Here is a 27864-nt window from a genome sequence, read left to right on the forward strand (position 1 = left end):
GTTGGTATATAAGCGAAGGAGCCAACGCTCCTCGCTTTTGGTAAGCCCTTTCGCGGGGGTGAAAGCGGGTATGCTGTGTTTGGTATAACTGAATAATTTCTTTGTAAGTGATCGCCAGATTAGGTTCTGATACTTCAGCCGGCGAGTGTCGAGGCGATGCCCGGTGGTTGAGCGCGCGGGCTGAGGAGTCTGCAGCCTCGTTTCCCTTTAGTTCCGCGTGTGCTAGGGTCCAGATGACGACATGTGTGTCAAGGGTGATTTCGGTACTCGCATCTATGTAAATTTTGGCGGCGCGTTGAGATATGCGTCCTTGTTGCACATTTCTACAGACTTCCCGGGAATCGGTAATGATAACCCGTGAGTCTGGTTCTGCAGCGGCGAGTGCTATGGCAACCTCCTCCTCGTGTGTAATTGCAGAAAGGAAACCAGCGCAAAAGACGGAGACACAGAACAGGAACACTGGACGACGCTGGACTATCGACTATCGACTGGTCGATAGTCCAGCGTCGTCCTGTGTTCCTGTTCTGTGTCTCCGTCTTTTGCGCTGGTTTACTGTCTGCAATCATGTACCGACTCGCCCAGCTCACCACTCTACTGAATCTTGTGTAATGTTTGGGGCACAGAAAGCGAGTCCCTGAACGTACGCGTTTTGATGGATTACTGTGGCCGTATACCATCCCCCGTGGTGTGGGCCAGCAGCATCCTTGTAGAAAACTCCGTAGCGAGAGCCATAGCGGTCGTTAAGGGCCGTCGCGCGCGTGTTTCGACGACCCTAGTGAGTCTCCTTTGCATCTTCTGTGGCAGAGGTTGGACCTGTAGCGTGTGACGCCAGTCCTCTAGAACCTTGGTCATTTCCTCTGCATGCACTTTGTAGGTAGTGTGCAGGCGGTTTACGAGGCTTTTGCCGGTTGAGGATTTGTTCAACCGCAAGTATTGGTTGTTTAAGTGCTCCTCGCGTAGCTCAGCAAAGGTGTTGGTCATGCAGAGATCGACGAGCCGTTGATCGGACGTCGTAATGGGGAGGTCGAGGGCGCGCTTATAGATTTTGTGAAGGATCACATCTAGGGCGTTTTCGTCACATTTCCGCAAGTGGAGATAGGGTGCCGAACCGGGTATCTGGCTGGTTATAAATGAATTTTCCAGCCTCAGGGCGTGTTTGCATCGAAACACCCCTTCCCCCCCCCCGTTTGTTAGATACCAGGTGGACCTTGTGGCCCACCTGGTCTCCAATCTTGCAGAGCTTCAGCAGGTTTGTGTCGATCTTGCGGTTGCGGTGAATAGTCTCAACACTCTTACCACATCGTGTTCAGGGATAGGGCCGCTAGCAAGGGACAGGTCAATTTTGGTAATGCACTTCGGGTTGGGGCGAAGGTACACGAATTCTGATTTGGTCGGGGAGCATTCCAGGCCACAGCGGCGAGCGTATCCGTCCACGATAGTCGCCGCTTGTTGCAGGTTGGCCTCGATCTGTCCAAACGACCCATGTGTTGCCCAGAGCGTGATGTCGTCGGCATACAGGGTATGCCTGATGCCTGGGACATCATTAAGCAATGGGGGGAGGTGAGCCGTGACGAGATTAAAGAGGAGAAGAGAGAACTCTGGTTCCTACAGAGTTCCTCTGCTACATAGGGGGTACGGGCCATGCTTCTGGTCTTGGACACGTATATAGGTTTGCCGATCAGTGAGAAATTGTCTGATGTACCTAAACGTCTTGTGGCCACAATTCGTCTGTGACAAATGTGTGAGGATGATGTCGTGGGCCACGTTGTCAAATGGGGCCCCCTTAAGGTCCAAGGCGAGGACCACCTTGTCGTCACTGGGGTGCTCGACCGGATCGAAGGCTTCCTTGCGTAGCTGCAGCAGAACATCCTGCGCGGATCGGTGTGGGTGGAATCCGAACATTGTGTCTGCAAACGTTTGTTTTGATTCTTGATATGTTGAAAGTCTGTCTCTGACCATAATTTCCATCAACTTCCCCACACAAGAAGTCAGTGAAAAAGGCCGGAGATTCTTAATATTGATGGCTTTTCCGGTTTCGGTATGAAAGTGACTAATGCGGTGTTCAAGTACACGGGAGTGGTGTGCCCCCGTCCCGCATGTTGTTAAAATAGTGAAGAAGGCACAGGTATGCCGGGTCCGGAAGGTTAGCAAGCAGCTTAACCGTCACTCTATCCCATCCGGGCGCTGTGGCGGGCTTCATTTTTGCCAGGGCCGCTTTTTAGATCGTAAAGCTGGAACGGTCTGCTCAGCTCCTCATTCTCAGATAATGCATATGAGCATGCTGACCCGCGAGAGTCCTGAATGCTACAAAGATATTTATCTCTGAGCGCTGTAGCCAAATTGGAAGTGTCCCGTCGAAAGCGCGAACAGCTCTCTGTAGTTGTTTCTGGGTTTCGTTGCGTGTTTGAGCTGGATCAATGAAGGCGCGAAAGAGGAGCCATGTGCTCTGATTCGACATTTTTCGAGCTGCGGTATTACAGCGGTCCATACAGTTCGAGTCGGCGAGTTGGGCCGCATACTCGGCTGCCTCCTGGGTGAGTGCCACGATTCGAATTTTTAGTTGGCGGTTGTGCTCCTGCCGGCGCCATCGGAGGATGAGGCTATGCCGGGCCTCCCAGAGGTGCAGGAGACGGCTGTCCACCGCCGACGTTGCCTCTGAGAGTTGAACTTGTTTGTTGTTCAACCTTACGAAGCTGGGCCACCAAATGTTAAGACCAAGATTCATGACCCTGTTGGGCTATAGGTTCAGGGTTTGTGTACTCCGAGCGAAAGCGAGCCTAGTTTGGGAGTGTAGCTTCTCGATGTGGAGCGTGTGAGAGGTTTCGTACGGAGTGTTGTGAGGAGGATGCAGTGGTCGCTACCGAGGGCTTCCTGTGGGTTGTGCCAATCCGCATATCGTATGTTTTTGGTGAAGGTAAGATCCGGGCACGTGTCCCGTGTTACGGAGTTAGCTATTCTGGTGGGGTGAGCACGATCCGTTTGGAGGGTTAGGCCCAACGTGGAGATAAGCGCCGCCAGCTTTCGTCCGTGTTTTTCCTCGTTATGGCAGCCCCAGAGAGGACTGGGGGCATTGAAGTTCCCATTTATGATGAGGGGCTCCTTTCCTGCGGCCATGTGGGCTTTGCTAAATATGTCAGTGTATGCTACATTGGGGAGTTCGGGTGAGCTGTATAAGTTGAGTACGTCTGAAGGTGGGAAGTGAGGCTGGCAAGCACCATCGGCTCCATGAGCTTGCCCGCGCAGGAGCTGAGGGCAGTAAGACGGAGGTTATTGATGGTTGAGGATTTATCGGGTTTTGATATGAATAAGACCAGTGACGTCGTCCAATCTACAGGCAGGGTGCCAGAGATCCCGGCGTTGTTGTCTACAGTAAGAAGAAATGTGTGGGCTTCGGAGGAGAGGTTTTTGAGAGTTGTGCATGTGATTTTGTCTGCACCGGGGGCAGAGTGCGTGTCACAACCTACCAGTGCTGTGTCAAGTTTTGTGTGCGTGAAGGGGATGTCTAGTGCAGGAAAGGCTGGCCCATTATATGTGGTGAGTTTGAAGAGCACTGTGAGAGTGGGAAGTATAGTTGTTGGAGGTTAGTAAGAACCTCTCGTAAAGTATGGGAGGCGAAGATGCGTTCAAGAGTGGGTGCGGGAAGAGGTTGAGGTCTGAGAAGGGAGCGGAGAAGGTACCAGGATAATTTTTGATGTAAAGCTCCGTCAAAGCGGTCGCATGTTCAGGCCCAGTGTTTGGTGTCGAGTGTCTTGCAGTGAGAGATGTCGTTTCGGAGTGCTTGTATTCTGTAACGGAGCTGTGTGTTGTGCGGTTACGTAGTTAATGCGCGTTGGAGACATGTTCTCCGCTTCCACAGTCGTAGGAGGTGAGGATCAGGGTTGTCACGGGGAGCAGGACTGGAAATTTCACATGTGGCTCGCGCCTGGGTGTCTAAGGTCAGCGACCAATGAATAGTAGTCGGAGGGGTTGGACGGGTGTGGATCAGGGTGAAGAAAAGTGAAGGGTCGGTGGAAGTGTTCAAATTCAAGGTCAGGAAAGAAGCGCCCGGCATTAGAAATGCAGTCACAGCGAGCAGCAGAAGGCCCAGCAATGCCTCTGTTGTTCCAAAAGCGGCCTTGACCGGCTCGACCGCGGCAGCCGCGTTTCCATGGAGGCGAAACGCTAAGGCGCCCATGTGCTGTGCGATGTCAGTGCATGTTAAAGATCCCCAGGAGGTCCAAATTACTTCCGGAACCCTCCACTACGGCACCTCTTGTTGTCTTCTTTCACTGCCTCCCTCATGCCTCCCTTACGGCGCGGTTCAGGTGTCCGCCGATATGAGAGACAGATACTGCGAGGTTCCCGACCGAGGCTACCTCCAGGATATACCCGCCCGAACTTCAAAGCGCAGTGCAGTCTGCAGACAAGGACATTCAACTATGGGCCGTCCAGCAGGCCCGGGGTGCACTCGAAAAGCACAAGCCTCACGACCCACCACAAACGGGCCGAACGGGGGTAGTGCAGAGGAGGGCATAACCCCGGGTCAACGCTTGGCCAACGTCACGACGCGTCAAACCGTCGGTTGCCGGCATTTTCAATAAAGTTTTTCCTACCTACCTACCTACCTACCTACCTACCTACTGCGCATTTCATTTCCTCAAAAGCCAATTTGAATAATAATAATAATTGGTTTTTGGGGAAAGGAAATGGCGCAGTATCTGTCTCATATATCGTTGGACACCTGAACCGCGCCGTAAGGGAAGAGATAAAGGAGGGAGTGAAAGAAGAAAGGAAGTGAGAGGTGCCGTAGTGGAGGGCTCCCCAAAAACCAATTTTCCAATTTTCAATTTTAACACGACCGCGTCGCTACACAAAGGCTAGAGGAAGGCAGCTTCTGTAAAGTGTACACCCGATCCGCGCCGTGGGAGTGGTGCTTAAGAAAAGGAAATGGCGCAGTAACTTCCTCACATCTTAGTGCACACCTCAACAGCGCCGAGAGGGTAGCGAGGAAGGCGGCAGTGAAAGAGGAGTCGTGGTGGAAGGCTCCGGAATATTTGCGACCACCTGGGGAACTTCGACGTGCACCGACATCGCACTCCACACGTGTGCGTTTTGCCTTTCGCCGTCCCCTCTCTTCCTGTCCCCTCACCTCTTTCATTTAATTTCTCCATTCTGCCATGCTATCCTTTGTTTCGCTGCCATAGCTCAGGTGCTTTAGTATCGATGGCAGATGCCGGGGCCAGCAAAAATCTTTTGCTTCCTTTTTATTATTATTTTAATAAAACCACTTACTACGCCACCGAAACGCGGCCGCCGCAGTCGGGTTCGAACCAGGGTACTCCGGCTCAGGAGCCGAGCGCGTTAACCACTGAGCCACCGCGGCGAGGAGGGGGCGCTGCGAGCGCGAGTGACAACGGACGATCTCTACGTGAGCTCCGCTGATTTCGTGTTTTTACCCTAGACACTGAGACCCTACAATACTTCCGTTGATATCACCGGTTTCCTGAAGACGAGCGGAATCCAGGGACACCAACCAAAAGTACGTACAACAAGTTTTGACCATTTTAGGTCAACTTTTCCCCGTGACCAAGCCAGATGCCTCGCTAGGCCTACTGCGCCGCGCCGAAGAATACGGAGCTCTGCGTCGCAGTGGCGTTCGCCACCTGCGTCGCAGCAGCGTTCGCCAGCTGGGCTGCGCCGTGGACCGTGCCCGCGCGCCGTAGTTCGCCATGAGGGTCACCGTAGAAGGCATCCCAATTTCTCGAGAAGAATTAGCAGCCAGTGATTGGTTGACTAAAGTTAAGCTCCTGGAAGCGCGAACAACATCAGGGCCTGCCGTGCCAGATTTCCCTGGAGACAAAGCGGGACCGAACCAAGCGTCCCAAATCGACAATGGGCTACGTGCGAAGACGGAAGCTGAACTCACGCCTCGGCAACGAGGACGCTTACTAGCCAAAAAATCTGTAGCATCGAACCAGCCTCGCTTACCCAGCAACGCTCTCAAGCTAATTGTGCGCCCACGGGGCGGACTGCTACTCTCCAAGATTACAACCTACCAACTACTGGAAGCAATTTGCACTGCTGCTCGCTTCACCAGGGACGCTGTTCGTCACGAAGACCTAATACAAGCTAACCTGATCCAGAACACTTTCGCGTACTGCACCCCAGTCGTCGAAAGAGCTGAACGTATGATGCAACTCAGAGAGATCACCGTTGACAACAAGGCGTATGAGATATCCGTCTACTGCGCTCCAGATGATAGCTCGAGCCGTGGTGTGATTCGCGGCGTCGACGTCCGACTGGATCGAAATACAATCCAAGCAGAGTTACAAGACAACCGTAACCCACCCATTCTGGACTTTCGGCGGCTCGGGAACACCACCGCAGTACTCATCACATTCGCTCAGCGCCAAGTGCCTACCTGGGTCTACTTTTGCAATAGTCGCCACAGATGCAACTTATTCAAGAGGAAGTACGAGGTGTGCTATCGCTGTGGCGAGCTCGGTCATCGAGCCGATGTTTGTGCAAGCACAACTACTAAGTGTAGAGGTTGCGGACTATCCAATCCTACCACCGACCACACGTGCAAACCAATCTGCCGCCTGTGCGGCAAAGAACATTTCACGGGCGATAGTCGCTGCAGGGAAATCTTCAGGATTCCTTACGAAGTCAAGCGCAGGAAGTGGGAGAAAATTCGAAATGCTGAGGCAGAGAAACTCAAGACCCAAGAGACCGCCAAGCGGATCACACTCCAGCGCACCAGCCGATGGGACCGGCAACGCTCCGATAGCCAGCAGCGGCAGCTCCGAGACCGCTCGAGCTCTTTTCCACCGCTCAAGTCTCCCGCTCCACGGATGGGTTCTCAGGGGACCTCCCGGACCAATCCCGGGCCACCTGCAGTCGTCCAGCAGACAGGGGACTCTCCTCATCCTTTGCAGCAGCCACCTGGGCTACTACCATCTCTACCCGATCTACAAGAACGTCAAGAACCGGTGAGTACGCAGGAAGGGACTCCCACTACTCTAGACACACACAAAGCGATTATGGAACTGACAGCAGTCATCCAACAACTTATACTCAGAGTAGAGGCTCTCGAAAAGCCAATGGCCACACTCCCTTCGTCTCCCCCGCATCCGCAGGGATCATATGAATCAGTACCTATGGATATCGCTCCTCCCAACCGATCCGCACAAAAACGCAAAGCAACGTCCGACACCGACTCACCCGCGGAGGGTTGGCAGGCACGTTTTGCCAAAGTTGAGGAAAGCTGCAACCTCAGTCAAACTCGCATCAAGGCTTTAGAAGCACACATCGAACGCTCACTCCACACAATCGGCTCACAAGTCACGCAACAATTTGACATGCTGAACAAAGCTATAGAAGCACAGGGCAAACTCCTCGCTGCCGTGGTACCCGCGGCCCCTGCGCCGACACCCGTTCAAACCCCACAACTATTCCCGCCTAATCATGGCGAGCAGCTCGGGTAACACCACCATCTGGCAGTGGAACTGTCGTGGGTTCGCGCGTAAGCGTCCGGTCCTCCAGCAGTTCCTCGCCGCGAGTGATCGCCCCGAACTAATAGCTCTCCAGGAATGCGACAAGAACACGAAACTTGCCGGTTACAGTACATACCTATCGGAACGAGTAAAACCTCGAATAGCTACTCTCGTCAAACGTAACCTCACTGTCCTCCAACACAATTTATATCCAACTTTCCCCGAATACGTCTTCTTAGAAATATTACCCCGACCCTCGCGTAAACGTTGCACTAGTCTGTTTATAATTAATGTCTACAGCCCTCCCCGAGCTCATAAGGATATTTTCGGTCCGCTTTTCCTCAAAGCCCAGCAGCTGGCGCAGGGGCAACCCCTCCTCATTCTCGGTGACTTTAATGCGCATCACCGCGCTTGGGGCTACCACTATGACTCCGCTAAAGGTCGACGCCTTTGGAATGACTGGCATATGAACCAGCTGACTCTTATCACGGACGTGTCCTACCCCACTAGACACGGTACGGGCCTACATCGTGATACAACGCCGGACCTGGCCTTTACGACCTCCAGAGTTAAAGCGACTTGGTGTCACACTAACGAAAACTTTGGGAGTGATCACTTCGTACTCGAAATCGTAATACACGAGCCCACCAGGCAATGTACGCGGCCAGCTCAGGTGATTAACTGGGACTCCTTCCGGACGCACAGGAAACAGCAGACAAACCTCCCGCTATAACTGATATCAAGGCGTGGACAACCGAAATTGTCAAACAAGTGGCCGACGCCACTCAAACCGTCGAGTTAGAGGACAGTATCCCACACTGCGACCGCTACTACGCCCATCTGTGGGAGCGCAAGAAGTCGCTCGAAGCTCTACTTGCCACTCGGAAATGGGACCGCAATATCCGACGTAGACTGGCGCGCGCACATATGAATATCGAGAAATATGCAATAGAACTCACTCGACAGAGCTGGCACAACATATGTGACCCGATGAACAACACTCCAAACGCTCGTAAGACGTGGAACCTCCTTCGACATTTACTCGACCCAGCAGGAGGCAAGCTCCAAACACGCCAACAGCTCGAGCGAATCTTCCACCAGTATCCTGGCACGTCTGACGAGCTTAAACAAGAGCTTATAAATACTTACATCCGCCCTGAACCAACAACCAACCTCCCTTTCTATCAGGGCGCGGAAAATCTCTGTCTAGACGCTCCGATCACTTTAGCGGAGGTCCGAGCAGAACTCAATCGCCTCAAGACGACTTCGGCGGCCGGTCCTGACCGCATTTCAAATAAAATGCTTAGGAATCTAGAGGACGCATCCATTCATGCTCTTACCGACTATTTTCAAGAATGTTGGGCCAGCGGTACCATCCCTCAAGAGTGGAAATGCGCCAATCTAGTCCTCATCCCCAAGCCAGGCAAACCACCAACCTTGGCCAACCTCCGTCCCATCTCTCTCACGCCCTGCGTTGGGAAGCTGATGGAACACGTTATCCAGACCAGGCTCTCACGATACCTTGAAGACAACCATCTTCTACCAGACACTATGTTCGGCTTGCGCCCTCATTTAGCAGCCCCGGACATTATGCTTCTTCTCCATCATCAGGTAGTCATGAGACGTACACTAGACACGAAAGTCATCGTCGGCCTCGATGTTGCCAAGGCATTCGACAACGTCCTCCATGAAGCGATTCTTCAACAACTTCAAGCTCTCGGTGTCGGACATCGCATGTAGGCGTACATTCGAAACTTTCTCACCGACCGCACAGTGCAACTTAAAGCCGGCACGGGAGATCCTTCCATCATCTCTCCGGGAAACCGTGGCACGCCGCAAGGCGCCGTACTTTCGCCGATGCTTTTTAACGTCGCACTGATAGGCCTGCCGAAGCTACTGGCCGACATCCCCCACCTGCATCACAGCATTTATGCTGACGACCTCACACTTTGGATCACGCGCGGCAGTGACGGCCAGATTGAAGAGACTTTACAGACCGCGATCGAACGGATCGGAGATTATCTAAGTACAGTTGGCCTCACGTGCTCGGCGACAAAGTCCGAGTATATCATCATTCCTTCCCCGGGACGACGCCCTTCAAAGATACTTCCGGACATCAACCTCCAGGTGCAAGGAAACCCGATTCCTCGAACAGACAACATCAGGATCCTGGGCTTGCATCTACAGGCCAACGGCAGCAACAACATCACGATCCAACGCATCGACCAGTCGGTTGTGCAGATCGGACGCCTCCTTAAGCGAATCTCCAACAAGCATCATGGCATGCGAGAGTCCAACCTCCTGCGCCTCGTTCAAGCTTTCGTCTGCTCCCGCATCACCTACTCTGGACCCTACTTACGTCTCACTCGTGCCGAAAGCGAACGGCTAGACGCGTCACTTCGAAAAGCATACAAGACGGCCCTAGGCCTTCCCATGTCCACAGCTACCCATAAGCTCATGGCTCTCGGAATCTCCAATACCGTGAGCGAACTGATCGAAGCAACCCTCACCGCCCAGTATGAGCGGCTCTCACTCACACACGCTGGCCGAGTGGTACTGCAGCAAGTTGGGATCTCCCCGCCGAGATCGGCCCCAAGTTACGCTGAACTTACATCGGAATATCGCCTAAATCTCCGCATTCCTCCCATTCCCAAACGGATGCACCCGGAACACCACGCCGAGAGACGGGCCGACCGGGCTCGTCAGTTCGAGAAACGCTTCAGCGGACGTCCGGACGTCACGTATACGGACGCCTCTTACCATCCATCGAGGCCAGCGATGGTGGCGGTAGCTCTCGCCCCTCACCGCAGCTGGTACACAGCCTGCAGCATTCGCAATGCAGAAACAGTCACCGCAGCTGAGGAGGTTGCCATTGCGCTCGCGCTAGCCGACCCTAATACCAAAGTCGTCATCAGTGACTCTCAACAGGCTATTCGCAATTACGATGCTGGCCGTATCTCTTGCCAGGCGTTACACATTCTACGTTCTACAGCACCCTCTTCCACATCTCGCTTACTTCTTTGGGCTCCAGCCCACGAGTCGCTCAGCGGAAACGCTCAGGCACACACTCTCGCTCGAGATCTCAGCTGCCGAGCCGAGAGTATGATCAGCCACCCTGCTTCCGCTGACACTAATATCCCACGCGCTTCTCTACTCACCACTTACACGGACATACTCCAGCACTACCGACTCCAAAGGTGCACATATCCTCCCGCACACCGCGATCTAACAAGACGCGAGGCCGTCCAATGGCGCAAACTACAAACTGGCAGCTTCCCACACCCCCTCTTATACAGCAGGATCTTTCCGGAACAGATAGCCCCCATGTGTAAACACTGCTCAACTCCGGCCACACTCATACACATGGTGTGGACTTGTACACATTACAACACAGACAACGCAAACACCCCAGAGACGTGGGAGTCTCTCCTGTGTACTTCCACGCCAGCAGACCAACGCTGGCTTATCCAGCGCGTGGTGGAGGCCGCGGCATCCCAAAGGATCCCCGCCGACCTCCTCTAAGTCAGCGCAACCGGTCCTTTGACTGGTCCCCTGTTTTTGGGCGCAATAAAAGAGTTTACCTACCACCGCGGCGAGTCGCCGTGGGAAAAGGGATGAAGAAAGGAGTGAGAAAAGCGAGAAGAAAACAGGCACCGTATTGGAAGGAGGAGGAAGAGATGACAAACTTCTATGGAAAGAAAATATTTAAGGAGACTGCGTGCTGTGGAGAGGGCGCTGCGATCGCCGAGGTGAGCGGACGCGTTCACATCGGCTCTGTCTTCTACAAATGATTTCGCAGCAATTTCAAGTGCATTTCATCGCCAACCTTTCACCAACGGATCCGTGAAGTCGAGAGGCATCGACGGATGCCCAGTTATGAGGTGGGCCACCTTTCTTCGCAGAGATATTGCACTTTCTGCGCCCCGACCCCGCCATAGCCTCGCTAGGTCTAGGCGTGTACGCGAGACGCTAGGCCTAGCCGGCGCAACCGCTGCGCGCCGATGACAGACGCGGCGCCACGTATACGGACTCTCTCCAAGGAAGCGGCACAAGCCGACGAACGTGACTCAAGAATGAACGTGCAAGTGATGGGAGAAGACATTTTGCGCCGACGAAATTACCGAAGAAGCCGGATGGAAGACCGCCGGAGCGCGGCGTTCGAGACCCCGAGACCACGGTGCGAATTCGACGTACGACATCGATGCAAGAGCGAACGCGCCTGGCACCGGCCAGCAAGGCACGAAACCCAAGCATGTCAAAGGAAAGGTTATCAAAGCGGGACGCATGCCCAGACTACCGAAGGAGGAAATTAAAATCGTGGTTAGACCAAAAGGCGGCGTCGACATCGTTAAGGTCGGCGCCCCGACGGTCACCGCCGCAATCTTCGCGGCCGCCGACATAACAGGAGACGAAAGTGTGGAAGACACGGTCTGTCTGAACTCGCAACAGAACATCGTCGTCGTCAGCACACCGAAACGAGCGAACGCGGACCGCTATGCCAAACTGCGGGAAATTCACATTCAAGGGAATCCGCACGAAGTCAACGCGTACGAAACGGCACCCGATAATACAACCAAGGGAGTGATTCGTGCCATCCCCATTGAGGACGGACCCCGAGCACTGGACGAGAACATCGTAAACCCGAGAAACCCACTGGCACTGGCGGCCAAACGCATAGGCACTACAACCACGGTTGTATTTGCCTTCGACGGACTCAAAGTGCCCAACCTTGTCAGGTACGGCGCAACACTCGTTCGTTGCACGTTGTATCGCAAGCAAGTTGACATCTGTTACTAGTGCGGACGCCTCGGCCACCGCATGGACGTTTGCCCAAATCCCGCCAACCGCATTTGCAGGGGTTGCGGAGGCCGCAACCCAGACCACGGGCACCAATGCTCGCCCAAGTGTAACCTTTGCGGCGGCGCTCACATGACGGCCGACAAGGCCTGCAAAGCAAGGTACAAGACTCCGTATGTGATTCGCAGGCGACAATGGGAGCGCCAAAACGCACATGCCCAACTCACACAGCAAGTCTTCCCGCCCATCCAGCCGCACAGACCCAGATCCACGACACGATCACGTGGCCGGTCCCGGTCCCGCAGTCGTCAAAGGCACAACCGCGCTCCGACAAGATCGAGATCCAGGACGCCAACTCTCGGAGACAAGGTGAGCTGGGCGGGCACTGTCCGGGGCATCGTGCGGGAGGGGGTCGTAACAGCACCTGCATTCCCAGAGCAGAATCAAAAAGCCGATAATAATATTTTAGAGGCGCTAAGGAAAAAGAACGCAGAAATGCGAAAAGAGAACGCGGTAATGCGCGAACAAGTCCAAAAGCTAATGCAAGATGCGAGAACTCAGACGCGAGCGTGCCGGGATGGAAAAAAACAAACAGAACGCACAACAGCAGGTACCGGCGAGCGTTCCTGACGCGGACGCGCACGCCCCGAAGAAACGGGCGATACAACACCACGAGGGCGGTTTCGAGAGCCAGGTGCGAGTGAAAATTACAGACATCAAGAAAATGCTATGCACCATGCAAAGTACCATTGAAACCCTACACGCAACATTCCTCGGCCTCGCAAACAGGACCACTAACCTTGAAGGAAACATGCAGATAATACTGAATCACTCCGTATTCACGCAGCACGGACACGCACCGGCGAGCAGTGATGCGGGACCGAGCCACCATCAAGGGCAGCCGGGTAACTTGCATCAGCATCAACGTGGCCAACGATAACCAAGGGATAGTAATATGGCAGTGGAACTGCCGCGGCTTCGCCGTCAAAAAGTGCGTTCTACAGCAACACATCAGGCACGCAACACGTAAACCGGACGTAATATTACTCCAAGAAACGCTCACCAACGCGGCTACCTTAACAGGCTACAAAAGGCAAGGCAGCAAAATCGAGGGGAGGTGTATGTGCATGCTCGTTAGGAAGCGTCTCACATTCGTTGACCACGAACTAAGCGGCGTCCAGATGGAACACGCTCTCATTGAACTGATACCTACCAAGGAGAGGAAACAAAGTATATTCATACTGAACGTATACAGCAGTCCAGCGAAACGCCGCCAACGCTTCCGAGCGCTGTTTCTGAAGACGCTCAAGATTGCCGAGTCCCGGACGCTGATTGCAGGGGGAGATTTCAACGCGGCAGACACGGCATGGGGTTACGGCTACAGCACGACCAAGGGAAGACAACTCGGGCAAGATGCACAGGAGAGAACCGGCTCGGACGTGGCGTGGATCGGACGCTCGCGCGAACGCTCCTCGCTTCACCCATGCCCACCGCTGAATTCAGCGACGGTCAACACCGCTCTTGCCTGGATTTCGTCTTCGAAGCTCGGATAACGCCGTCGGACGCATCGGCAAGTCCCTTTTTGCCTGTTTCTGCGGACTTTTCTGCGTTTCGGCTCTCGCCGGTACGCACGGCCCGCTAGGCCCACGCCAGGCCTAGCGACCCCGCTCTGACGGGGCTGTGCCGCATTATCTGAGTGGGATCTTCCTCCAACATTGGACATGGAATTCACCGTGGAGGGGACTGACATTAGCCCCGAAGAAGTTTCGCACCAATATGGTTGGTTCACCGTCGGTGAATCCGAACGCTCCGGTCACGAACGCCAAAGGAATAACCCCGCGGCACACAATGGAACCGATCGCGCCCAGAGACAGGGCAGCATGCGGCACTCTGCCGACTCCTCTGCGAAAAAGCTTGGCCGACGACTTGCTCGACAATCGGTGGCGTCGAACCTACCTCGCCTACCCAAGGGCCTAACCAAGGTGATATTCCGGCCATCGGGCGGCCTCCGTATACTGGAGAGCTGTGGCCAACTCGGCATCTTTCAACTCATCCGGGACGCCGCGGGCCTCACCTTGGCAGAATCATCTGAAGACTGCATGCTACTCAACTTCAAGCAACACACCATACTGGTGGCCACCCATTCCGCGGTACGAGTGGAACGCTACTTAAACATCAAGGAGCTCATCTACGGCGAGAACAAGATCGCCATCACCTCGTATGTCGCCACGCCGGATGGCAGTGGCAAAGGAGTGATCCAAGGCGTTCCGAAGCATCTATCGGACGCTGACATCCTTGCGAACCTTCAGCATCCAAGGAATCCTCCAATATGTGGAGTCCGGCGCATGGGTGCGCAGTCGCAGACGGTCCTCATTCTCTTCAACGGTGAGCGAGTTCCCCGTTGGATCAGCTTCGGTGGTGGCATGATTCGCTGCTGCCTCTACAAAAAAATACGAAGTGTGTTCTTTGTGCGGACAACTCGGACATCGCAGAGACGTTTGCCCGGACCCGAAAAACGCTCGCTGCCGCGGATGCGGCGTGGCCAATCCTCCTGAGACACATAGCTGCGAGCCTGAGTGTGCCTTGTGCGGTAAGGGCCATGAACAGGGCAGCAACAAATGCCGCGAAATCTACCGCACTCCATACATTGTCAGCAAACGCCGCTGGGAACAGGAACGCCAACATCTGACCCAGCATAGCCAAGAGTCGCCGCAGTCTAAAGAGCGACACAGCCGCTCCAAAAGCAGGGGACGAACAAATTATAGATATCGATCCAGCTCCTTTCCACGACTGGAACCGAGAGGCCAGTCCGCCTCCAAATCCAGGACTCCTTCACACCAGCCACGGAACCCCGGTTTGAACCAGGACGCCGTCGGCACGCAAAAGGTAGGCTGGGCAGATAAAGCCTCCCATAAATCTAACTCCAACCCCTCTGAGCTAGCAGACCTGAAAGTGCTGGTAGGGAAATTACTTCGTGAGGTCGAGGACCTAAAGAAAGAAAATGCCGCTCTAAAACAGCAACAAATGCAGGCTCGGTCACCGCCTACGACCGCTGGCGCCAATAACCCTACCCCTCTACCTCCGCCGGAGCGGACATGCAGGCTGAATCAACGCGGGCACCTCCGCCTAAGCGAAAAGCAGGCGATTCCCTGTCCGAAGGCCAAACACTAGCCGACACCATTCACAAAATTGGAGAAGCGAAAACGCAGACTAACAGCAACCTCATTCAAGTGCAGCTTACAATGACTTCCATCATGGAAGAATTATGCAGACACCGGCAGGAATTAATTAACTTAGGCAGCTGGCAGCAGGAAGCAGAGAGCAGGCTCCTTCCTCACAAAATTCGCAAACCCGCTTCTTCTGAAGCGGTATCCGACTAGCAACAACATGGCGCCACAACCCAATTACACCATCTGGCAGTAGAACTGCCGAGGATTTAGCCGCAAACGAGCTTTACTCCAACAATTCCTCAACAATAGGGACGGACCGGACTTAATCGCACTACAAGAGACACAAACTAATAAGCTAACTGGGTATCAATCCTTTTCATCGGGGGGTGGAACGCTTGGAGTCACGACTCTTGTCAAACGAAATATTACGGTAGTACAGCACGATACCCCAGTCACAAATGTCACACACGTGCTAGTCGAATGAATTCCGCCTAGGAAACCCGACCACAGTCTGTTTGTGCTGAATGTCTATAGCAGCCCAAAGTTACGGAAAGCAAGCTTCGGCCCGCTTTTTTAGGCGACCCTGAAGCTCGCAGGCAATCACCCCGTCATTTTCACGGGAGGCTTTAATGCCCAACACCCCGCTTGGGGTTACGCACAGGAGGACATTAAAGGTAGAAAACTGTGGCTCACCGCACAACAGTGTGGGTTGACTCTTCTTACAGATCCACTAGTCCCCACCCGCTGCGGTAACAGTGTTCCCAGGGATACGTCTCCCGATCTGACTTTTGCTAAAAATTCGGGCACTCCAACATGGATAAACACTCAACAAAATTTCGGCAGCGATCACTATATATTGGAAATAGTGACCTCAACTGACCCCAACCGTCGTAGCGCTCGAGCCCCCACCCTTGTCGATTGGGACACGTTCCGCGCTAAAAGAGCCGCCCGAGAAGCTGATACCCCCGAAATACTAGACATAGATATCTGGGCACAGGATCTTTGTGACGATGCCAAAGCAGTCACCCATACGTTAGACCAGGCTGACCACCTGGAGATTGCGGACAGCCGGCTTCTTCACCTATGGGAGGCAAAGAGAGGACTCGAGAACCGACTCAAACGACAGCGGTGGAACCGCAATCTGCGCTGAGGAATAGCTAGGCTAAACAAGGAGATCGAGGATCATGCAGCTAAACTTACTCAACAAAACTGGGATGACATATGCAACCAAATGGATCGCAATATCCTCTAAGACTTGGCACTTGCTCCGTCATCTACTTGACCCTAAAGGTAGCAGAGCCACCCAGAGGCAGAACCTGCAGAAGCTTGTGCATGAGTATGCAGGCCCACCAGAGGACCTTTTCCTTGAACCTGAAGATAGATATATTGGCAATGCTCCTATCTAAGCCTTCCCAGATTATGCTGGTCCGGAAAACACGCAGCTCGACTCCCCCATTACTGTGGATGAGGTTAGGGCAGAGATTGCCAGGCTACACTGAAAATCCGCCACTGGCCTAGATGCAGTATCCAACAAGATCCTCCGCAACCTGGATGAAGTGTCGCTACAATCACTAATTGAGTATATGCAGAAATGCTGGTCGGAGGGCTCCATCCCACAAATATGGAAAACGGCAGAGATCATTCGCATCCCAAAGCCAGGGAAGGCACTCAGCCTTGAGAACCTCAGGTCGATTTCGCTCACGTCTTGTGTAGGTAAGCTCATGGAGCACGTAGTTCATACCCGCCTCAACCGGTTTATGGAGGAGAATGAGCTGTACCCTCCAACCATGATTGGATTTCGACCAAAAATTTCTACGCAGGATGTAATGCTTCAGCTCAAACATCAGATTATTGAGGCAAAAACGCGGGACACCAGAATAATTCTTGGACTTGACCTGGAAAAGGCATTTGACAATGTCAGATGATGCGATCTTGGAGAACCTTCATGAACTCGGGGTGGGAGCCCGCACCTTCAACTATATCCGCGACTTTCAGGTAGAAAGGCGCATTTTCAAGTAGGAGGTCTCCACTCACATGACTTCCCCCTCGGCAACAAGGGCACCCCGCAGGGATCGGTCCTATCACCATTTCTCTTCAACGTTGCAATGTTGAAACTTCCACACCAATTAGCGCAGGTTCCGCAACTCCACCACAGCCTCTATGCTGACGATATCACCTTGTGGAGCGCCGAGGGCAATGATGCCGAAATCGAGGAGAGACTACAGCATGCAATAGATATCGTGGGGAACTATGTAGACCCTAGGGGGCTGCGGTGCTCTCCAGCCAAATCTGAATTTCTCATATTCCGCAACATCAGATCCCTTGCGCAAACCCCACCGGCCATCGAACTCAGTATTCGCGGAGTCCCCATTCCTCGAGTGCCCAAAATTAAAATCTTGGGCCTAATTCTACAAGAACACGGCTTCAATGGTGACGTAATTCGGAAGCTTCAGGGAACCTCGCAGCAAATTATGCGACTCATTCGCCTCATTAGTAACCGCCACTCGGGCTTGAAGGAAAGCAATACTCTCCGTTTAGTACAAGCCTTTGTGATAAGCCGCATAGCTTACGTATGCCCTTACCTACATCTCAAGTCAGCTGAAAAAGAAAAAGTGGAGGCCATAATCAGAAAATGCGTCAAACAGGCAGTTGGGCTACCCATGCACACAGCGACTGAGAAAGTGTTAGGTCTCGGTCTTCATAACACCCTAAGCGAGATTATTGAAGCGGTAACCGTCTCGCAGTACGAACGACTATCGGCCACACCAACTGGCAGACACATTCTGTCCACACTAGGCATAACATACGAACGACAAGGCGGACCCACAACTGACCTTCCCAAACATATACGCCAGCTTCTGGCCATTCCTCCACTACCTCGGAACATGCACCCAGATTTCCACGCTGAAAGTCGTACAGAGAGAGCCAAATCATTAGGCAAACGCTTTCTTAATGATACCTCTGTGGTATATGTAGATGCGGCAGATTCTTCGGCTGACAAGATGGTAGCTGTAGTCACCACGGAACGTGGTACACTCATAACTGGGGGCACTATACGCACTCAGCACACACATGTTGGAGAAGAAACAGCCATTGCTCTAGCCATTGTGGGATCCTCGGCAGAAACCATTGTCAGCGACTCAAAATTGGCTATACGTAACTACATGTTTGGAAGAATCTCCCCACAAGCAGCACGGATTCTGCTAAATTATCAGCCCACTACTGAAGCATTTATGAATGCTGTCAGAATGCGGTCAGATAGTAATTGATGATTACGGAATGTTCTTGAGATTTTTTTTGGGGGGGGGTTTCTGCACGCAACTTTCCTTCATCTATTTTTGCTTGTGAGTGCATCTCATTTGTTGAAGGCAGCGTGTTGTGCCTTGATTCGTTTTGCGCATGTCACTTATGTCTTTTTTTTTCTTTTCCCGCTCCTGCTTACAGCCTCACCTAGAGGCTAGCAGTACTGTGTAAATAAATAAATAAATAAAGAAAATTCACCTAATCTGTACGCCTGCTCATGCTTTCCTTGCTGGTAATGAGGCGGCTCATAACCTAGCTCGAGAACTGTCCCGCCGAGCTGGGTCGTGCAGCCCACCCGCCCTATACTCTGGCAAGGACAGGTTGTTTTCTTACAGAGAAATCCTGCAGCACTACAGGCTTGCAAGACTCAGATTCCCCCCAGCAGATAAAACGCTCTCCAAGCAACAGGCCAAAGCCTGGCGTAAACTTCAAACTAACACCTATCCAAATCCCCAATTGTGTAGCTTCTATTCGGAAGGACTCTACTCAAACAAATGCAAAAATTGTGATGCGAAAGCCGATCTAAATCATATGATCTGGAACTGCCCGCAGTCCTTACCCGCGAGTCACTTCATTACCGGCTCTGCTCATTGGGAGGCTCTATTGCTCAGCCCCGACCCGGGGATACAGATCAAGCTCCTCTAGCTGGCTGAAGACGCCGCCGCTGCCCAAGGGATAGCGGCCGCCGTTTAAGCGGGGGGCGACTTCGTGTCGCTCCTCTATATCCGCTGGAAATAAAGTTTCACAACCAACCAAGATGCGCAGGAACTCGACTTCACGTTACTTACGGATCCGGCGCACCCGAAGAGAATCGGTACCTCCACTACCAGAGATACGACCCCGGACCTGACGTTCGTCCGAAATGCCGGGACGACGGCTACCACGTGGAAAAATACGTCGACCGACCTGGGGAGTGACCACATGATCGTCGAAATACACGTACAGACTCCGGACAAGGCGCACGGGAGTAAGCGAAATTTCAAATGGACCGATTGGGAAGATTTCAGAAATAAACGAGACCAACAAGAGTCTTCAGGAGATACGATCACAGACATCGAAGCCTGGACCCGCTTGCTGGTTGCAGACGCCAAAGCGTCAACCAAGACCGTCGAAACCGAGGTTGAAACTGACAAGATAGACAGCCGCCTGGCGCATCTCATCGAGCCGAAGAACTGTGTCCTGGCCAGGTGGAAGGGACAGAGACTCAATCGGAGACTCAGAAAGAAAATAGCGGAGATCAACTGCAACATCCATCGAGGAGCACTGCCGAACGCTCAACCGCCAGCAATGGGATGAGTTATGCAATGCAGTCGACGGCCAACTACACAACGGGAAATCGTGGAACCTGCTCAGGCATCTGTTGGACGAAACGAAGACCAAGTCGCACCAGAGGAACTGCCTCGCACGTCTATTACACAAGGAGCTGGAGAAGCACGGTGAAGATGCAGTGACCGTCCGGTTACGAGCGAAGTACTTGCCACACACTTCGACCGCACAACACGGGTCCATATGAGGGGGATCCGAACGCAGAATTGGATAAGGACTTCAACGTAGAAGAGATCAGGACGGCGCTGCACAACCTCCACCGCAGATCGGCGCTGGGCCCCGACGGGGTGTCGAATCGCGCCCTAAAGAATCTCGACGACCGATCCGTGGAACAGTTAACGGCATTCATCAATGAGTGCTGGCAGCGCGGCAGCCTCCCGCAGAAGTGGAAAACTGCGAGAATGATACTAATCCCAAAACCCGGAAAACCGCCGAGCCTCGACAACCTTCGCCCCATATCCCTAACGTCGTGCGTCGGCAAGACCATGGAGCACGCACTGCTTAACTGCTGGCAAGCCCACTTAGGCAGAAAGGGGCATACCCGCCATCCATAATAGGATTCCGCCCCCAATTATCCACGCAAGACTCAATGTTACAACTGAAGCACCAGGTGCTTGACGGCAAGACGAGAGGCACCAGAGCAATTCTCGGCCTCGACCTTGAAAGCGCGTTCGTTAGAATCGCGCACTCGGCGATCTTACACCAGATATCGCGGCAAAACCTAGGTGTACGCTCGTACAACTACGTTAAAGATTTTTTGACAGACAGGCGAACTTTCTTAGTGGCAGGGGATATCCAGCTAGAAGAGTAAACGCTGGGAAGCACCGGCACCCCGCAGGCCTCCGTCATCTCGCCCATGCTCTTCAACCTCGTCATGATCGGGCTAGCAGAAAAGCTACAAGAACTCAAAGACGTCCGGCACACCATATACGCCGAAGACATAACACTCTGGGTGCACGAAGGCAGCGACGGTCACATCGAAACGGCACTGCAACAAGCAATCGAGACAATAGAGGAATACCCTGTGGGTACGGGATTACGATGTTCCCCTACAAAGTCGGAACTCCTATTCTACTGCCCTACGCAGGGGGCAGACCACCCGGATGTGGTCGGAATGCGGCAACGGCCAGACCAGAGTACGAAGAGATCAGACTACGCACGAGCAACGGAGGAACCATCCCGATAGTGCACAGAATTAGGGTCCTTGGCATGATAATCGAAGCCAATGGCGTCAACGGCGAAACGATAACTAAATTACAGCACAAGACGGCTAACGCCATGCCAATCCTCAAGAGGGTCACCAGCAGAAGAAACGGAATGAGGGAGGCGAGTCTCACACGACTCATACACTCTTTCGTCATGAGCCATATTGCGTACGTTGCGGCATTCCACAACTGGTACAAGGGAGAAGAAGCCAAAATCAACTTCCCAATCCGCAGGATGTACAAGATAGCACTGGGTCTACCCGAGTCTACCAGCACGCAACGCTTGCTCCAACTCGGGCTTCACAACACGCTTACCAAAATCGCCGAGGCGCAGCGCACTTCACAACTAGAAAGATTAGCGGGCACGAGAGCAGGACGCCAGATCATGGAAAGTGTCGGCATCCGTTACCATGCACAACAAGGCCAGAAAGTCGCTGTTCCGGACGCGATCAGAAAAACCCTGAGAGTCGACCCGATTCCACGGAACGCCCACCCAGAACACAACCGGGGAAAAAGAGTGGCCAGGGCCAGAGCTCTCCTACACAGCCACGGAGACGAAACGGGGACAAGGTACGTTGACGCCGCGGAATACGCAGAACGCTCGCGATTCGCGGTTGCGGTCGTCGATTCGAGTGGCGAAACCCACATAACGGCAAGTGTAGCGTGCGAGCGCGCAGAAGAAACTGAGGAAGCGGCGGTGGCCCTCGCCCCCACGGATCCGACGTGCACCACTATTCTCTGCGACTCGCGACAAACGTCAAAAACTTCGCCAAAGGATGGATCTCACAGACAGCGGCCCAAATCCCGAGAAATCGAAAATTCCAGTGGGAGGAAGCTTTTCAAACCAGAATCCAGTGGTTCCCGGCGCACATGGGAGCAGTATCGAACACACATCGCAACCGAAACGAGACGGCACACGCCAAGGCGCGCGAGCTCATGAACCGCACCGGCGACGGTCGTCTATGGGACAGCACCAAAGACTGTTTGATCACATACAACGAAATTACTAAGGCCTTCTGCCTGACCCGCCGAACCTTCCCTCCGCCCAACGACAAGCTGGACAGGGCGCACGCGGTGGTCCTCAGACAACTGCAGACGCTCACGTACCCCAACCCGGCACAATACTACAGACTCTACCCCGGAACATACCCGACGAATATATGCAAGGTCTGCCTCACTGCTATAGCAACTTTACCCCACTTGCTCTGGGACTGTAGCAAAAACCCTGACGGTGCTAACTCCGGAACCCTCCCGCCGCGGTGTGCCGCTGCCTTGCGCAGCCCCAGTCTCGGTGACCAACTCTGGGCCGTCCAGCAGGCCCGCGAGGCGACAGCGAGGCAACACCTCGACGTCCCCACGTGGGAGACCTAAGGCCCCGTCGGCGAAAGCTCTGCAGGACTTTTGAATAAAGTTGTTACCAACCAACCAACTGCGTGCTGTGCGATTTCGGTGCACGTTAAAGATCCCTTGGTGGTCGAATGTTTTCCGGAGGCCTCCACTGCAGGCTGTGTTTCCTTCTCCCTTCTTTCAGTCCCACCTTCCTTTCTAGAGTCGTCTACTCACTACCTCGTCTGGACCTCACGGAAAAAGAATGAAGTTGAGAGTATAATCCGGCAGACTTACAAAGCCGCGCTCTCTTCGTCATTATACATCTACAGAGAGAATGCTGGTCCTCCATAAGTCTCGCGAAGAGATATGTGAGGCGCATCTCGTGTCGCAGATGGAGAAACACTCGTACTACTGCGGGCCGAGCATGCTGGTTCAAAACGATACGCAGAATGCGGAGGCTATTCAGTAGCTGAAAAAACGTCTAAACAGATTGGCGGGCTAATAAGAGAATCGCTATGAGGCATAGGGGCATGAAGGAGCCTGACCTCTGTAGGCTCACAGAAGCATTTCTCTTAAGCAAGATCACATACTCATTTCCGTATTACCTTATTCGGCAAAAGGACAGGGAGGCAATTGACAGCGTCATTCGTGCTGCTTACAAGGCGGCACTGGGTATATCCAGTTTTTCCAGCAACATCAAGCTACTAGATCTTGGGGGTGCATAATAACCTCGACGAGCTAATTGAGGCACATAAAACCGCGTAAAGAGAACGCCTGTCGAGAACGGACGCCGCGCGGTACATCCTAGGCGAGCTGACACGGCATCTGAGCTCACAGTCCTTCCCGAAGGCAGTCGCGTGTAGCTCAAGGTGAAACCTTTCGCCAAAAACATGCTACCGGGACGATATGATGACAGACGAATTACCCGTGCGGAGGCCATAGACAAATAGTATGCGGATGACCTCTGTGCCTGTATGTGGACGTGGCCAAGCAAGTCCCTGGCGGGTACATGGTCTGTGTGACTACGCCTAATTTCAAAATTATCAACGTAGCGACCATTCTTGCCTCCTACATCTAAAACGTAGGGGAGGCAGCCATATCACTGGCCATTAAATCACCGCACGAAGACAGTGATTAGTGACTCAGAATACGCGATCACCAGCTATCAGAGGGGCAGAGCGGGTAAACTCACCGCGTCCCTACTCAAAAATTACACACACCACCATCCACCCGTATGTGTGCCGGCCCACTCCGGCTGCTGAGGAAACGAGAAGGTGGACGAATATGCCTGAGGGCTAACCAACCGGGACGTCTGCACGAATGAGCTGCTGGCGGAGCCACCCACCACATACAACTAGGTTACAAACATATATAAGAAAAACAGACGCCTTTACCCACACCCACACCCAGAGCTTACCAGGGCACAAGCCACGGCTCTTCGAAGAGCTCAGACAAAAAGTCTTATGCGCCTATATCGATTGGCCTTAATTACAAAAGCCATATCCATCAGCTGACAGCTGGGAAAAGGTCATCGGCAGTGAAGACAAACAAGTACAAGACAACATCATAGATTGGATCCTGGAGGTCACCTCGTCATGGAGGGCACCTGGGTCGACAGTGGGCTTACGATAACGGAAAAGCCTAATAAAGTTTATTCCTTCCTTCCTCTTGCCACTAAAGATGTGTTGTGAATTCCCAGCCAAATACACGATTAGCCATGAATGAATGAATGAACTTTATTCCCGTAATCATAGGGCCTCACGGTGTAAGTGCAGCAATTAGGAGGGGGTGCCTCCCAGCCGGCTCTCAGCACCGAGGACCGCGGATAAAATCTTGCAAGCTGTCTCCGCCTGACGAATTTTGAGTTTTGCTGATCCGGGTCGTGGCTCCAGATCAGCTCTTCCCAGGCGCAAGATCTGGGATGATTTCTGATTTATCCCAGGAGATTCATGACACTCTCAAATTACGCGATTTTGCCAAGTCATTCTGTGGCAGCTACTGCAGAGCTCAGGCTCCCATGTGTCTTCATCCTGTAGTTTATAGAGTACGGAAAGAATCTGTTGATTTGAAGCCTTCGCCAGGGCTTGCAATCCTTTGGAGTGAGAGACCTACCCTGAAGTGAGATTCTTCTTCTATCCAGTCTAGGTGTTATTTTTTTTCAAACGCACTAGGACGGCTCTTTTCAAAAAACCGCTTCTGAGGAATACGCGCCCCGTGCACCACGAAGGCCATCGCCAGGTACAGACTGGGGAGGGGGCTGTGCTCGGCTGCCAGGAACTATCGGCCCAGCAGGCCCTGGTTCGGCGGACCTGCGCAGCGGTCAGGACCAACGGGATCCTGGCATGAGGGACTCAGCCTTGTATTGTAAGGGGCGAGACCCACTAGGGGCCTCTTCTCGAGCACCTCTCTGTATATATAGCTGAAATGCTTTTCACCACCACCACAAGGCAAGGGCTTGCTCCCTTTACGCAAAGTACAGCCAAAAATCAATGCGGATTGGCTCAGTTAATCCAGGATGTACAAAGCGAAAGCTGTAGGCGTTCATTGTGTTCATTGGAGTTGGCGTTGACAGCGTTCTGGACGCCGAGGATTTTGAGGAAAGGAAGGGCGCATAATTTCCTCCCTGTTTGAGCGAACGCCGCATTCGCGCTTTGAGGAACGTGTAGGCGGTGAGAGAGAGAGATATGGGTTGCATGCATTAGCACGGACAACATTGTGGCAGACACGCAGCACTGCAGCAATAGGCCGCAGCGTTCATTGGGTGACCAACCTCTCGCGATCAACCATTTCCTGGCACCTGCCATGGTGGCAAGGTGGTCGCGCTGCCTATCCAGTGCGCGAAACGCAATCAAAGCAGTTTTTTGCACTTGAACACCAATGCCACGTCCATGAAAGCGATATTGAGGTTATGGCGCTCGGCTACGGATCCGGTGTTCCCAGGCTCGAACCCGACCGCGGCGGCCGCGTTTGTATGGAGGCGAAACGCTAGGGCGCCCGTGTGCTGTGCAATGTCAGTTCACGTTAACGTTTAATCCCCAGGTCGTCGAAATTATTCCGGTGCCCTCCACTACGGCACCTCTTTCTTCCTTTCTTTATCTCCCTCCTTTATCCCTTCCCTTACGGCGCTCTTCAGTTGTCCGCCGATACGTGAGACAGATACGGCACCATTTCCTTTCCCTAAAAACCAATTTTCATTTTCATCTTTTCCACTAACTCAGGGAGACAGTTGTGCGCCTTTCGTTTCATGAAAATGAACGGCCTCTAGAACGTTGTCAACCGCTGCGGTGGCCAAGTGGTTGAGCATCCGCCTCGCATGCGGGATGTGCGGGGTTCGATCCGCAGTGCCGCCGGGTACTACTGGCGATACAATGGGCACAAGCTTTGCCCTGGCCTGGTGCTCGGCTTATTTAGGGTGAAATGCTTGGGATATGGGTCTTGGACCTCACCTTGAGAAAAAGAAAATACCTTGTGTCATGGAGATCTTTGGCCATAGATGCCCTTGCGCCATAAAAATACATAATCATCACATAATCATCATCTAGATTGTTGTCAACGGCAATGAACCCAATGAAGGGGAGGCTCCGAGGGAGCCGAATGGAGCGGACGCGCTTCACATCGGCTCTGCGAATTTCCTGCTTTATTTGCCCAATTACCGTTCATAGTGCCCGAATTTCATACCTCAGGCTTTGGCGAACACCCAAGGGGCCTTCACGAGGACTTCTTTGCCCGTGAGTAACCTGTATTTTGCACAAGCAGCTTACGAAGATCTCCGAGGCGTAGTCGCCGCACTAAGCCTAAGCAACTTCGGCGGCGCACGGCGGAGCGGAGCGGCGTTCCACGTCAACGCATGACATGACCGACGCCGCTGCCTTCCCATCCAGCCACAACGGGCTGTGCTCGTTGCCCACGGCACCGGATGGAGTCCACGAACTTGCCGACATGGAAACTGAGGACTCCACACCCGGAATTTCTAACAGCCATACACCGGAGGAGGGCCTACCGCACGGGACGGTGCAGGACGACCCGTACGACACGAGACATGACTGAAGCCTGCCCGAAGACAACGCCATGGTTCAGGATGATCGACGCACGAGAAACACGATTCAAACCTGTGACGGAGGCAGAAGCGCACACACACATGCGGAAAGATCACGACCCGCACGCCCCGTCAAATTACCGAGGCTTCCGCATGATGATTACAAGGTCGTAATGCGTCTACGCGGAAGGGTGAGGCTGCATAACAATTCCGGTAGGTCACTACTTGCTGGTTTGCAATTCAAGCTCAGCCGCCAATTAACCCACGATGCCAGGGTCAGAGTCAAGCCGTAGCAAAACATCGCTATTCTGAGCAGCCCGGATCCGGACCTCACTGAACAGATATGCAACATCGAGGCAATCAATCTAGGAGGAAAGGAATATTCAATGAATGTTCATGCAGTATCACCAGACAAGTCATGTAAAGAAATCATTACCGGCGCCTTACCGATATCAACAGAAGAGGAATTGCTAAACTGCACGGAAACATATCCCCAACAAATAAACATCATTCATGCAAGGCCTTTCGGCTCAAAGGGGGCATGCCTGTATACCTTTGAAGGCAAAGCAGTACCACGGCTTGTCTACCTCATCGGCACAGATTACAGGTGCAAACCATTCCGACCAGTGATGCAGGTGCGGATGCTGCCTGAAAACAGGACAGAACACCGTGCTGTCATTTTCCCAACTCCGCAGGAGAAAAGGTTCTACAATTGCGGAATACGCAATCCTCCACCAGTACATGTCGATGCAAAAAGCACTGCATCGTCTGCAACACATCCAACCACTCCACCATTGACACGAACTGTCCGGCAAGACAAAAGAATTACAGCAAAAGAGGGAAAAATACAGGCAAAACTGATGAAGCCGCAATCCGATGCCATCCTTATGGAGAACTTGCTGCACATTACACTCTTCTAGATGCGCAGAAGAAGCAAAAGATTGAGCAGAAGCAAAACACTGCGCTGAAATACAAGACTGAGCAGGAGCACAAGTCTGAGCCTCGACCGAGGAATGAACATCGGCACAAATTGAACCAAATACAAGTCGACCGGCCGGGAGAACCGCAGAGATATAGCAACAGCTCAACACTGCCCATGAAAGTGAATCAGACCAACGGTCCAAGCAAGGCACTCACCGTCCATCCAAAGAAACCTTGGAACCGAAGCACAGAAGAATGGCCACCCCTCCCACCGCTGAGGATGGAGAACCCAGTGATTGCAG

General features: G+C 53.2%; 1 pseudogene; it reads left to right on the plus strand.

The window, feature by feature from the left end:
- The first annotated feature begins 11152 nt into the window (after positions 1 to 11152).
- On the plus strand, positions 11153 to 26652 carry LOC144133725 (uncharacterized; annotated as a pseudogene).
- The last annotated feature ends 1212 nt before the right edge of the window (positions 26653 to 27864 follow it).

The sequence above is a fragment of the Amblyomma americanum genome, chromosome 5 (genome assembly GCF_052857255.1).
Source record: "Amblyomma americanum isolate KBUSLIRL-KWMA chromosome 5, ASM5285725v1, whole genome shotgun sequence".
Lineage (NCBI taxonomy): Eukaryota > Metazoa > Arthropoda > Arachnida > Ixodida > Ixodidae > Amblyomma > Amblyomma americanum.